The sequence below is a fragment of the Brassica napus genome, chromosome A2, assembly GCF_020379485.1.
Source record: "Brassica napus cultivar Da-Ae chromosome A2, Da-Ae, whole genome shotgun sequence".
Classification (NCBI taxonomy): Eukaryota; Viridiplantae; Streptophyta; class Magnoliopsida; order Brassicales; family Brassicaceae; genus Brassica; species Brassica napus.
The window spans coordinates 23,355,273-23,368,276 of NC_063435.1; the positions used below are offsets into that span (position 1 = coordinate 23,355,273).

At 44.6% G+C, this 13,004-nt stretch overlaps 1 long non-coding RNA gene across 5 annotated transcripts; it reads right to left on the bottom strand.

Annotated features, from left to right (window-relative positions):
- Positions 1-1,124: 1,124 nt before the first annotated feature.
- LOC106423664 lies at positions 1,125-6,486 on the bottom strand. 5 transcript variants are annotated; one of them, XR_007317794.1, is made up of 3 exons: positions 2,535-6,137; positions 2,273-2,437; positions 1,125-2,175 (listed from the first exon to the last, which is right to left on the bottom strand). It is a non-coding gene; the product is annotated as an uncharacterized LOC106423664 (long non-coding RNA). The 5 variants fall into 5 exon arrangements; XR_007317791.1 differs by having other exon boundaries at positions 2,273-2,396; positions 2,535-6,123; XR_007317792.1 differs by having other exon boundaries at positions 1,125-2,356; positions 2,535-6,486.
- Between the last annotated feature and the right edge of the window lie 6,518 nt (positions 6,487-13,004).

Below are 13,004 nucleotides of genomic sequence, written 5' to 3' on the forward strand. Positions count from 1 at the left end.
TGAGATTTGAAAATTAGGTCAATATTTTCATATTTTGTATTTGTATTGGGTAGCAATCTATCAATTTCCTTATTGGGCTAGGCCGGTTTGAAAATAATAATTAATTTGTACGGTTATATCTTAATTAAAGGATTACCCAACATGAGATTCTCTCTACTTGTATAATTAGCCAGTCAGAGGAACTTGGAACCCTTTAAGGCTTAGACTATGAAGATCAAAGACTAGAGCGTTTTATCTGGCTTTAAGAAGGGTAAAGTTTGAAACTTAGTCATTTGAATCAAATCCTTAAAAACGCAAAATTGAGATGGAAGCAGATATTGCTGGAACATTGAAGAGAACGGAAGTTACAAGACACTAATATGTTTGAGAAATTCGCATAAAACATACACAAAAGACTTCAAAACAAAATATACATTACTTCCCCCTTTAAATGTCTCTCTGCCCATCAATCATTAATTTTAGAGATAAATCATTCAACCTTCGTTTTTTGGTTTGTTAGGCCATCTCTGACAACCTTTATATTTGCCTATATAATATTACTAGGGTAAACCCGCCCTACGGGCGGACGAATAAATAAACTGATAATATAAATTTAGTTAAATAATTTAATTTATTTTAACTAAAAATACTATTAAGGTTCATAATTGATTGGTCACCGGGTTACAACTTTGTAATCTGTGGTTGATGTTCTCTACATTCCTTAGACCATAACTGTCTTTGGTTAACTTCTTGACCACCTGCCTTATAAACACTTTAGAATTCAGAGTATGCAAGTGTTTGATGGATGTTCTAGTGAATCTCTTGTGTATATTACTTTATTATCATAATTATTTGTCACCACTAAATACTCATCTATTTGGAGATGGTAATCACCTATTAATTTAACCATGGGTAATTATGATATTAAGGACAATACATCCTTTTCTTCATATGCTTTCAAGCTTTTTCTTCTTGGAGTTCTCTTTTTTGTTTGTTCAACCCCACAGATTTTGGTTATCATCTTTTTTTTTTATTAACAATTCGTTATCATCTATTACATCAATAATTTGGTTTTGTTCATTTCCTAATTAATGTGTTAATCAAGGTGCTTAATCACAACTTGTGGTCTCTTATATCAGTCGGTGGATTTTGAAACTTTTTTTGTTTATTTATAAACCCAAACGAATTATAGTTAACAGACCCTTTTGCTTATTATAATATACATGTGTATTCTTTACTAACCCGTTCGATCTTTTTTATGAGACTTTACCCTTTAGTTTAGACCGGCATTTTCCAGGTCTGCCAAATTTGATGAAGCTTGATGCTGAATTTTATCCGTGAACTCAACCACTTGTTTTGCTTTTGGGAGGGTTTTTACTACATACACCAGCTAATAGTTCAAAGAAATAAAAATATTTATGAGGATTATGTTGAAACAATATAAAGAACAACGATAAGACTATCACACCAAATATATATACGATCTTGTCTAAATCATAAATAAAAAGCAAGAGATTGAATCTTTTACCCTTTTAAAAAAAATGTTTCGGAGAAGTCATCTGTTAGAGCTTATGTACACATAAGAGAGTGTATCAACATTAATAAAAATGGGATGTTCATCTATGTATATCTTCAAGATCTTAATAAAAGAGATGAAGAAACTTAATTGGTTGTAGATTCTTAAATTTTTTTGGTAAACGTGAAAGACCATAAATCTTGAATAAAATAAAAACTTGGATCATTTCTTATCAAAGCTGTGGCCTGTGAATATTCTTCAACCCCCATTACGAAGATAAGCCAATCATTTTTAAATTTGTGAACAGACCAAGAGAAGAATAAGAAGAACAGAGCAAGAAGTGGATCTATGTAAAATCCTCAGCTCTGTTCCGTTTTTCTTTCCTCTGCCTATCGACTCTTTTTTTGTTTCTGTGTGTCAATATAATCCCATAATATAAATAAGAGAGCGAAAAGATTTAGAAGCTGATACCACTGATTCTTACGTAACCTGTTTTCTTTGGATCCTTCCCAAGGCTTCTTTCTCGGCTTATTGGTATGCTGAAGAATTGCGAATTTGACACACGTCCATAAAGAACGTGGGAGCATTATCTTCTATACATAAAATAATCTGGAGTTTTACCATACAACATTTTTCAATCGCCAGCGCTTGATTTCAGATCCATAGATTGAAATCGGATTCTGATTTTCAATCGTCAAACACAGATGCAAAATTTTAAAAATGTAGAATGTAAATTCCATGTGGACGGGAAGAACGGAAAAGGAAAAGTTTACTTACTGATTGACATTAATAAGAATCTAGGATGATGATGAAAGCTTCTTTTGTTAAGGACTGAAACTCTCGGCCATGAAACCCATAAGCCTGAAAAGTCGGACATCCAAGGTGGAAGAACAACGATCCGCTTTCAAATCAGAGAGTATGACAAATGAGTTACGTATAATACTGAAAGAAGTTTAGCTCGATGTCAAAAAAAGAAACGAAGTTTCTCTCGTGAGATAAGTACGATGGTGAGGATGATATTTATGGGATGGAGATGGACCTTTTTATAGATTGAATTCCACCGCCTGGAATGAGAGATAAGGAGCATTGAATGATGGATCGAGATTCATCTTGTGATGAATGGGGAAGATGAACCACAGACGAAACGCCAGGAACGTAGATCGACACATAGATTCCAGAATCCCCATTGTTGCCCCTTTTCGTGCTTGAGAAAACGAAGAGCCCTAATCTAAAGGACATCCTAATCTAAAGTCGACATCATCGAAGAAAGAGAACGTCGTGACCTTGTCTGTGAATTTTTCATAGCCCAAACGTTCGAACCCTTTAACATGACAAACCAAAATAATACTGAAGTCCATTAGAGAGATAGACACGTGTCAAGCTCTCAATAATCTATTTACTTACGTGGATGAAGGAGAAGAGAGTCACGCTTTTCTTTATAGTATTAGATTTAGAGTTGAAATCACTCTAACTCATTTCTATTTTTTTCTCAAATAAAAATTAATATTTTTCTTCTATTTATAGAAGAAGAATAGTATTCCTCTATATTTTGATTTTTTATTTGAACACCAAACACTTAGATTAACTTAAACAGCACAAGAAAATCATCATGTGGAGAAAGCAACATTTCAAATAGCAGCCTTAGCGAGAAGGTCCGCCTTAGAGTTCAAGGATCTAAAAATAAAAGACAAAGAGAAAGATTCAAACAAGGAGGATAGGATATCGATGTCACAGGCGATTCCGTAGAGTTCTACCGGTTGTGACTTCGAAGAAAGTTCTCTGATGAGCACCTGACAATCTGAGAACACACAGACTTTGGAGAAACTATAAGACAATGCGTGGGAGAGGGCCAAACGAACTGCTAAACTTTCCCCTACCAGGGCCGATGGGATGTAATCGAAGCATCTAGAACCATGCTGAGTTGCGGTCCATATCGGGTCCTTGAGAATCCATCCACAACCTGTAACTCCGTTGGTAGGACGCCAAGCTGCATCAGTAAAGATTGAGACACAATCATGGCTCTCGATGTGGGCGGGTACTGCAGAGCGAGTGTATGAATCTGTGCTTGTAGTTGTGCTTGTTAGCGTGGTTTGTGCCAGATTCCATTCCCTAGCACTACTAATGGCAGTGTGGATAACTTCAGAAGGTGTAAGAGCCTTGTTCTCGAAGATTAGCTTACTTCTCGCTGTCCATAGGCTCCAGCAGATCCATAGAAAAACATGTGACGTTACTCCGGTTGGAGGGAGACAATTCAGTTTAATTCTGGCAGCCATAGCTTCCTTTAATGATTTGAACTGGTCGAACGCAATCATACGATGAAATGGAGCTTCCATCCAGACTTCTCTAGCAAACCAATGAAGTATGAGGTGCTCAGCAGTTTCTTTTTCTCCCATCTCGGGCAGAGAACAGGCCCACAACCTCATTTTTCCAAGTTAGCTCCTAGTGCTAAAGCACCTTTAACCAATTTCCACATAAAGAGTTTAATGTTTGGGAGGCAGGGTGATCCCCAGACCTTTTTTCGTCCATTCCAACTCGAGTGATGAATCCGTTTAATTATTGAGAGCTGCTGTGTTCTTCATCGCTACGAAATACCCTGGCTTGGTTGAATAGAATCCATCCTTGGTAGGTGTCCAGCCGAAGGCATCATTAGCTCCTAATGTGCTCGGGGAGATGCTGAGAATTTCCTTCGAGATGAGTGGGAACAAGGATTTAACTTTAGGAACATTCCACTCGTTGGAACCTCTTCTTAATAAGTCAGTAACCATAAGATCTTGATCCATCTCAATCGGTGGTCCAAATGGACGTCCAATACTTCCATTTAATCCAGCGATCCTGCCACACTCTGGTTGAGTTTCCATCTCCAATAACTTTTCCTAGGTTGGTTACCAGAAGGTCGCGTCCCAAAAAGACACTTCTCCACCCGTGAGACGATGACGGAGTAGGAGGTAGGTCGAGAAAACTTTTGTTTTGGCAACACTTACCCAATAGAATCCGAGAGGTAGACAGTCAGGCGCTGAGACTAACCGCCAGGCTTGCTTGGCCAGTAAAGCTATATTAAAGAGCTGAATATCTCTAATACCAAGGTCTCCCATGATTTTTGGCAATGTAATTTTGCTCCAAGCTATCCAACAAATTTTCTTCTTATCCGCTAAGTCCCACCAGAATCTAGTGAGTGCCGATTGGATTCGCTTACATAGGCTCATCGGGAGTTCGAAGCAGATGCTAGCATGAGTAGGAATAGCAGATAAGACATGCTTAAGCATCACCAGCTTACTTGCAGGGGAAAGCATCCGCGACGACCAACTATTGGCTTTGACTTGGATCCGATCAACAATGGAGGTGAAAAGATCTTTCTTCCTCCGGCCAAAATGTTCTGAAAGTCTGAGATACTTTCCAACACCGCCTTCTTTGACAATCCTAAGGCAAGATTTGGCACAAGAATGTGTCTCCTGAGGCGGTTTAGTCGAAAAGGTGATGGAAGATTTGTTGACATTTATCATCTGCCCCGAAGCTTGCTCATAAATTCAGAGAATGTGCGTGAGTGTGTCACAGCTTTCCTCATCCGTCTTGAAGAAGAACATGGTGTCATCAGCAAACAGAAAATGGTTGATTCGAAGCGCTCTTCGAGCAGTGCAGATTCCGGCGAGATGTCCACTGTGATTAGCTTCTACACAGAGAACCAAAAGGACCTCGCTGCAGAGGATGATGATATATGGCGATAGAGGATCTCCTTGTCTGATGCCTCTCAGTGGAAATACCTTACCACGAGTTGAATCATTGATAAGGAACGAACACGAGACTGTACTGCAGCATCGAATGACAGTTTTGTCTTGGCTGTGGCGAAACCCAATCGAAGAAGTACTTTTCGAATAAAGGACCATTCTAGATGGTCATAAGCTTTACTCATGTCCGTCTTTACCACAATGGTACAGATTTTAACAGCTCCCGGGTGCTTCAAGAAGTGTAATAATTCATGTGTGATCAAGACATTATCGGAGATGGCTCTGCCCGGGACAAAAGCTTAATGATTCTCGGAGATCAGCATCTGTAGTACTGGTTTCAGTCTCAGCGACAATAGCTTGGAGATGATCTTGTACGTCACATTGCAGAACGTGATAGGGCGATAGTCTGAGACAAGTTTTGGACTAGTCGTTTTGGAATCAAGCGGATGTGTGTGTCATTAGTATTCAGTGGAAGCACTCTGGTTCCAAAAACTCTGTGACATCTTTGGAATTGGCATGCGCTACCACCATTAAATTAGCTTGGAAAAGCAGGCCGAGAAACCATATGGTCTCGGCGCTTTGTCCGGATGAATTGCGAACATGGCCTTCTTGATCTCAGCTAAAGTCGGAGGTTCCATTAAGCGATCATTCACCTCCTTACTAACTCGCGGTTTGAGCGCCCGAGCTATAGTTGCGTCTACTGCAGCATCGTCTGAGCCAGAAGTGTTCGATGAGAAGATGCTCTGGAAGTAAGAAGCTATCTCTGTGGCTATGTGTCCCTCCTCGAACAGAACCTTCCCTGAAGCATCTTCTAACACCAAAATTCTGTTTCGAGCCCCTCTTCATTTAGCTATCGCATGAAAGAATCTGGTGCTACAAGCCACATGAGACGACTTCGTTGGCGCCAAAATTATTCTTCTGCTCTGTAGGCCGCTAAAAGCTCGCCATTCAGTCTCAATATCTAATTCTCACACCTATTCGGATTGGTCATATTCTCGCGCTCAATCTTGATTTTACTGTTCCTTGCTTGCTCTCTACTCCATGATACAATGGCTTTCCTGCAATACGAGAGACGGTGGTGTACTGTCGTTTCAGAATGGGCATGCCATGTCGCAGCAACTAGTTTCTTGATTTCCACGTTATCCCGAAGTCTTCTGTCAAATCGGAATATAGAAGATTTTTTCTGGCGTTCCGCGTCGAAGAAAGACATCAATGGATGGTGATCCGGCCCCTGAAACTCCAGATAGTGGCATCAGCCATTGGCGAAGACTTCTGACCAGTTACCGTTACCTAGGACCCTGTCGAGTCTGCAGTATACAAGGTGGGTTCCCTGCTTCCCTCGCCACAACGAAAAATTGCCTGAATGCTTCAGATCAAACAAGTCGTGTTGTGCAAGGAAGCTTCTAAAAGCTCCAAACGTTCCTTCTGCTCGAAGAGGCCCTCCAGATTTCTCTTTGTTCTGAATAATTTCATTAATATCCCATGTTAAATAACCAGGGGGTAGCACGGTTGTCAAAAGTTTGAGATAAGCATTTCCAGGTTACATGTCGGTTGCAGACTTCAGGTTCTCTGTAAATAAAAGAGGCATGGAAGGAAGCACCTTTGTGGGTCACCAAGGTGTCGATGAGATTCTTGCTGAAAGATAATATCTGAATATTTAAAGCATTTTTCCATAACAGGAGAAGACCTCCACTTCCAGTATCAGTAGCAGAAACAATAAAATGCGAATCAAATCTTAGATCTTTTAATTTATCAAGCACAACATCATCAGCATTTTTTGTTTCCATGAGGAGCATAATATCGGGAGAGTGTTTCTTGTCGATCTTTTTTATCTGCTAGACTGTTATGGGGTTCCCCAATCCACAATAGTTCTAGCTAAGTAAAGCTAAGGAAGATGGGGAGGAGACCGGCGAAAATACACCGGTGAGTCTCCTGATATGTCTCCATCTCTTGTTGGTGGTAGAGGAGGAAGTTGTACAGTTGATGTTTGAGATGAGGTTTTTCTTCGTGACGTAGTAGCAGGACGCACGACTCTTCTCCCTTGCTGTGATCCAGCAGCTGTTCCCGGGGATGCTTGAACAATTGAAAAAATACGGCGACGGGACGAGGACCCAACAAAGGTCTTTGGGCTAATGCGCATGTCTTTGGGCTTATCCTTAGGTTTGGCTGGTCTTCCTTACTTCTTTCCGGTGATGACAGTAGTCGATTGTCGTGGATCTTGAACATTAGAAACTGACTCACTGGGAGCAGGTATAACAGCAGGAGGTAGTACCATATGTTGCGCACGGAGTTGTGCTTGTATGGTCTGTGTTTCAATGGCTGCATTGATGATACGTTGAGGAGCTACTTCCATATCTCCTTGGGCATCGCTCACAAGAACCCTCTGTTTGTGAGCAGTGCTCTCCGTGGGGTCTGCACAACTTGTATATCTGTGGGTAGCCTGTTGAAGATCGTCCATAACTTGCTCTTTTGATGGGATCGGGGGAAGTCGTGGATCTTAAGATTCCTACCCACCGCTGGTCTAGCACTCTCTAGTGAATTTTGGGGGGCAGCCCCCGTCATATCCGTCATTGGTTGTTTAACTCTCCACTGAACGTTCCCTTGCTGACGTGGCGATAGGGCTGATGGAGAGTCTCTGCGTAGTTCATCTTGTTGTGAGCGTCTATGGCCTCTCCTTGTCGAGTAAGGAGGAGAGCTACCATAATAGTATATACTGGGATATTCTCTGTGTTGTCTCTCTGGAATTTTACTCTCAGCAGGTCTATTAGGGGCCGGTGTGATTATGTTCCTTTTTCCCATGGTAGTAGAGACGGTAGAAACTCGTTGTCCAAAGGGTCTGTTCTGTCTATCAAGTCGTTGATGAAATTGATCATTTGCAACCACGTCCCCTCTTGCATCCCCTCTTGCATCCTCAGCAGCTCTGGTTGATTGTAGTCTTTGGGAACCATTGTTATTAAAGTTTCTCGATCGCTCAAAAGTATAGGGGAGTGTTGTATCGTTGAGACGATTGTTTGCAGGCTGTCGATCTAGGCAGTGCAATTTTAGATGAGTCATGCAGTTGCAGAGGGAGCAGTGGTTTCCAAGGTTTTCATAATCCAGTACCAGGGTGGTTTCCTCACCTTAGTTAAAATTGAGGATTATGTCCTTGACGATAGGCTGTAAGCCATCCATGAGTAGTCGAATTCTTGCAGAAGATTTAGTGAGCTGGTAGTCCTCTAAACCTCCAAGCTCCAAGCCGGTGTTCTTACGCTCTTTTTCATGCCAGTAATGGAGAGGTATCCCTTTGATGTTGATCTGAAAGGGTATTTGGGACGGAAAAGTGGGAGAGTATATCGGCTCCCAACGCTGGATGATAATTATCCATTGACCATACTGATAGGGTCTCTCGCTTAGAACTCGTCGGAGATCTGCTTCATCCTCAAACCTGAATTGGAAACAATCATCTCCAAGCTCAGAGCCTGCAACTATACCAAGCAGATTCCATTTCTTAGGCAAGTAGGAGAGTACAGTGACCATGTTATGTTATCTCGGGTGTTGGGGTCAAAAACGGTTACGACAAATTTAAACATTCAAAACGTTCGAGGAAGAAAATAAGAGTTTCTCCGAAGAGTACTTTTCGAAATAGATTCTTCCTTACGAAAAAGCTTGGCGGAAGAAAGAATCGAGATGTCCGACGAAAGCTCGAAACAGGTCGTTACGCAGCGACTGAACGTCCGTCCCGCTCGGTCGCTACGTAGCGACCGAGCGCTCGTCCCGCTCGGTCGCTACGTAGCGACCGAGCTCGAGCCAAAGCTCGGTCGCTACGTAGCGACCGAGCGATCGTCCCGCTCGGTCGCTACGTAGCGACCGAGCTCAGCCAAGCTCGGTCGCTACGTAGCGACCGAGCGATCGTCCCGCTCGGTCGCTACGTAGCGACCGAGCTCGAGCCAAAGCTCGGTCGCTACGTAGCGACCGAGCGATCGTCCCGCTCGGTCGCTACGTAGCGACCGAGCTCAGCCAAGCTCGGTCGCTACGTAGCGACCGAGCGATCGTCCCGCTCGGTCGCTACGTAGCGACCGAGCTCGAGCCAAAGCTCGGTCGCTACGTAGCGACCGAGCGATCGTCCCGCTCGGTCGCTACGTAGCGACTGAGCTCAGCCAAGCTCGGTCGCTACGTAGCGACCGAGCGATCGTCCCGCTCGGTCGCTACGTAGCGACCGAGCTCAGCCAAGCTCGGTCGCTACGTAGCGACCGAGCGATCGTCCCGCTCGGTCGCTACGTAGCGACCGAGCTCGAGCCAAAGCTCGGTCGCTACGTAGCGACCGAGCGATCGTCCCGCTCGGTCGCTACGTAGCGACCGAGCTCGAGCCAAAGCTCTTAGAGCGATTTAGGCAACTTTCCATTTTTGTTATTTCGAGCTGCGACTCAATTAGGTTTAGCCGTCTTAGGGTTGCTAGAACTAGGAATCTCGCCGACAGCTCTCGAGCCCAGGCTTATACCTTGTTATATCCGGGTCCTCTGGGAAACTAGGGTTTTCTTAGTTTCCTTATTTAAACGGAAATCGACAGTGCGAATTTCGGTTCCCACAGTTTGGCGCTAGAAGGAGGGGGACTTACGGATCAATCTAACCCGCAAAAACCACTCAACGATCAGGACAGACATGCGAGGTTCGACGTGCGCGAATGTTATCTCATTCAGGGGGGGAGAAACGGTCGATCGAGCCAAACCTCGGAACGATCTCCTTGTTATCGAGTTGACAATTCGAGATATCGACGTCGCTAGAGTACTAATCGATACCGGAAGCTCGGCCGATATCATCTTCAAAGACACTCTTGAAAAGATGGGGATCAGTCAATCCGAGATCGCAAAATGCCCAAGCCCACTGCTAGGGCTTTCGGGGGAAACGACCATGGCCTACGGATCGATTAGACTCGCTGTCAAAGCCGGAACCGTGACAAACATCACAGAGTTTCTAGTCGTCGACCGCCCCGCATCTTACAACGTTATCATGGGGACGCCATGGCTGAACACCATGCGCGCAATCCCATCAACCTACCATCTTTGCCTCAAGTTCCCGACCCCTAACGGAGTCGAGGTAATCTGGGGAAATCCAAGAGTTTCTCAGGTCTGTTTCGCCGCGGAACTAAAACGAAAGAGACCGATCCTCGAAATTACTCCTAAGAAAGCGGAGAAAGAGACCTCCAGCAAAGATACGCGAAGTCAGGATTCAGCGGAATTCTTCTGGCAATCTCGTATCTTCGCAGCTCTAGATGAAAAACGCGAGCCAACTTGTGAACCCGTGGTAACGATCTGTCTCGACGAAGCCTTCCCAGAACGCTGCGTCGAGATCGGAGCCAATCTCCACGAGCCTTTAAAGACAGAACTCATAACCTGTCTAAAAAGAACCTTAATACTTTCGCGTGGGCTGCGGAAGATATGCCAGGAATCGACATTAACATAACATGTCACGAGCTGAACATCGACCCAACATTCAAACCCGTCAAACAGAAAAGACGGAAGCTGGGACCCGAACGTGCTACCGCAGTAAACGATGAGGTCGAAAAACTGCTTAAAGTTGGGTCGATAACGGAAGTAAGATACCCCGACTGGCTCGCCAACCCCGTAGTAGTCAAAAAGAAAAACGGGAAGTGGCGAGTTTGCGTAGATTTTACCGACCTAAACAAGGCATGTCCAAAGGATAGCTTCCCTCTACCACATATCGATCGATTGGTAGAAGCAACGGCGGGCAACGAACTCCTATCCTTCATGGACGCTTTCTCAGGCTATAATCAAATTAGGATGAATCCCGACGATCGTGAGAAGACTGCGTTCATTACCGATCGCGGAACCTATTGCTATGAGGTAATGCCCTTCGGCCTCAAAAACGCTGGAGCAACTTACCAACGACTCGTGAACCGAATGTTCTCCAAACAACTCGGAAAAACGATGGAAGTTTATATCGACGACATGCTTGTCAAATCCCTCAAAGCAAGGGATCACGTGTCACATCTCGAAGAATGCTTCGCACAACTAAACTCCCATAACATGAAGCTCAACCCGACGAAATGCAGATTCGCCGTGGCATCAGGAGAATTCCTCGGCTACTTGGTCACCAACCGCGGTATCGAAGCAAATCCAAAACAGATCAACGCTCTAATCGAGATGGCTTCGCCGAAGAATAAACGGGAAGTCCAAAGACTGACCGGCAGAATCGCAGCACTTAACCGATTTATCTCACGATCAACAGATAAGTGCCTGCCCTTCTACGACGTCCTGCGAGGAAATAAAAAATTCGAATGGACGGAAGAGTGCGAAAACGCCTTCCAACAGCTGAAGCGTTATTTAGCTACTCCTCCAGTCCTCGCAAAACCCGTGGAAGGAGAGCCTTTGTTCTTGTACATCGCGGTATCGGCAACAGCCGTAAGCGGAGTCCTGATCAGGGAAGAACGCGGGGAGCAGAAACCTATTTTTTACATAAGCAAAACCTTGCTGGATGCCGAATCTAGGTATCCGTTGATGGAAAAATTGGCATGCGCGGTCGTAACATCGGCCCGAAAACTACGACCATATTTCCAATCCCACACGATTGTTATCCTCACGACTTTTCCCTTACGGACAATTTTGCATAGCCCAAGTCAATCAGGCCGATTGGCAAAGTGGGCGGTCGAGTTGAGCGAGTATGACATCGAATACCGACCAAGGACGAGCGCAAAATCACAGGTGCTCGCGGACTTTTTGGTCGAACTTCCAACGGGAGCAATAACCAACGAGGAACCAAATTCCACCTGGCTCCTCCACGTCGACGGATCTTCATCCAAGCAAGGATCGGGTATCGGGATCCGTCTCACATCTCCAACAAGCGAGATCCTGGAACAATCGTTCAGACTGGAATTCCATGCCTCAAACAACGAGGCCGAATACGAAGCATTGATCGCAGGTCTACGTTTGGCTCGCGGCTTAAAAATACGCAATCTCCACGCTTACTGCGACTCCCAGTTAGTGGCCAGTCAATTCAGCGGAGAATATGAAGCCAGAGACGAACGGATGGACGCGTACCTCAAACTGGTCCAAGGTCTAGCTCAAGACTTCGACTGTTTCGCCCTTACCCGGATCCCCCGTTCCGAGAATGTCCAGGCGGACGCCCTCGCGGCCTTAGCATCAAGTTCCGATCCAGGACTCAAAAGGGTAATTCCGGTCGAGTTCATCGAACATCCGAGTATCGGACCCCCAGTCATTGTCAATCTCATAGAGGGTCAAGACGACGAGGAAGAAGAGATTACGATACCACCACCATCGGAGCAATCCGATTACGGTTGTGATACCCCATGGCTTCAGACGATTCGAGACTACATTATCGACGGGCAACTGCCCGCCGAAAAATGGTCAGCTCGCAAGATCCGAACACAGGCCGCACGCTACGTAACAGTGGACGGCGAAATCTACAAGTGGAGATTCTCCGGACCGCTCCTGACGTGCCTGGAAGGAGAAAAGGCGAGGAAAGTAATGGAGGAAATACATTCCGGCTCATGCGGCAACCATTCCGGCGGAAGATCACTAGCCGTGAAAATCAAACGCCACGGGTACTATTGGCCAACAATGATCGGAGATTGCGAAAAATTCGCACGAAAATGCGAAAAATGCCAAAGGCATGCGCCAACTATCCGACAACCCGCCGAAGTTCTTTCCTCCATCACGTCGCCTTATCCCTTTATGCGCTGGGCCATGGATATTGTCGGACCTCTGCATAATTCAAAGCAAAAGCGTTTCCTTCTAGTCCTTACCGATTTCTTCTCAAAATGGGTAGAGGCG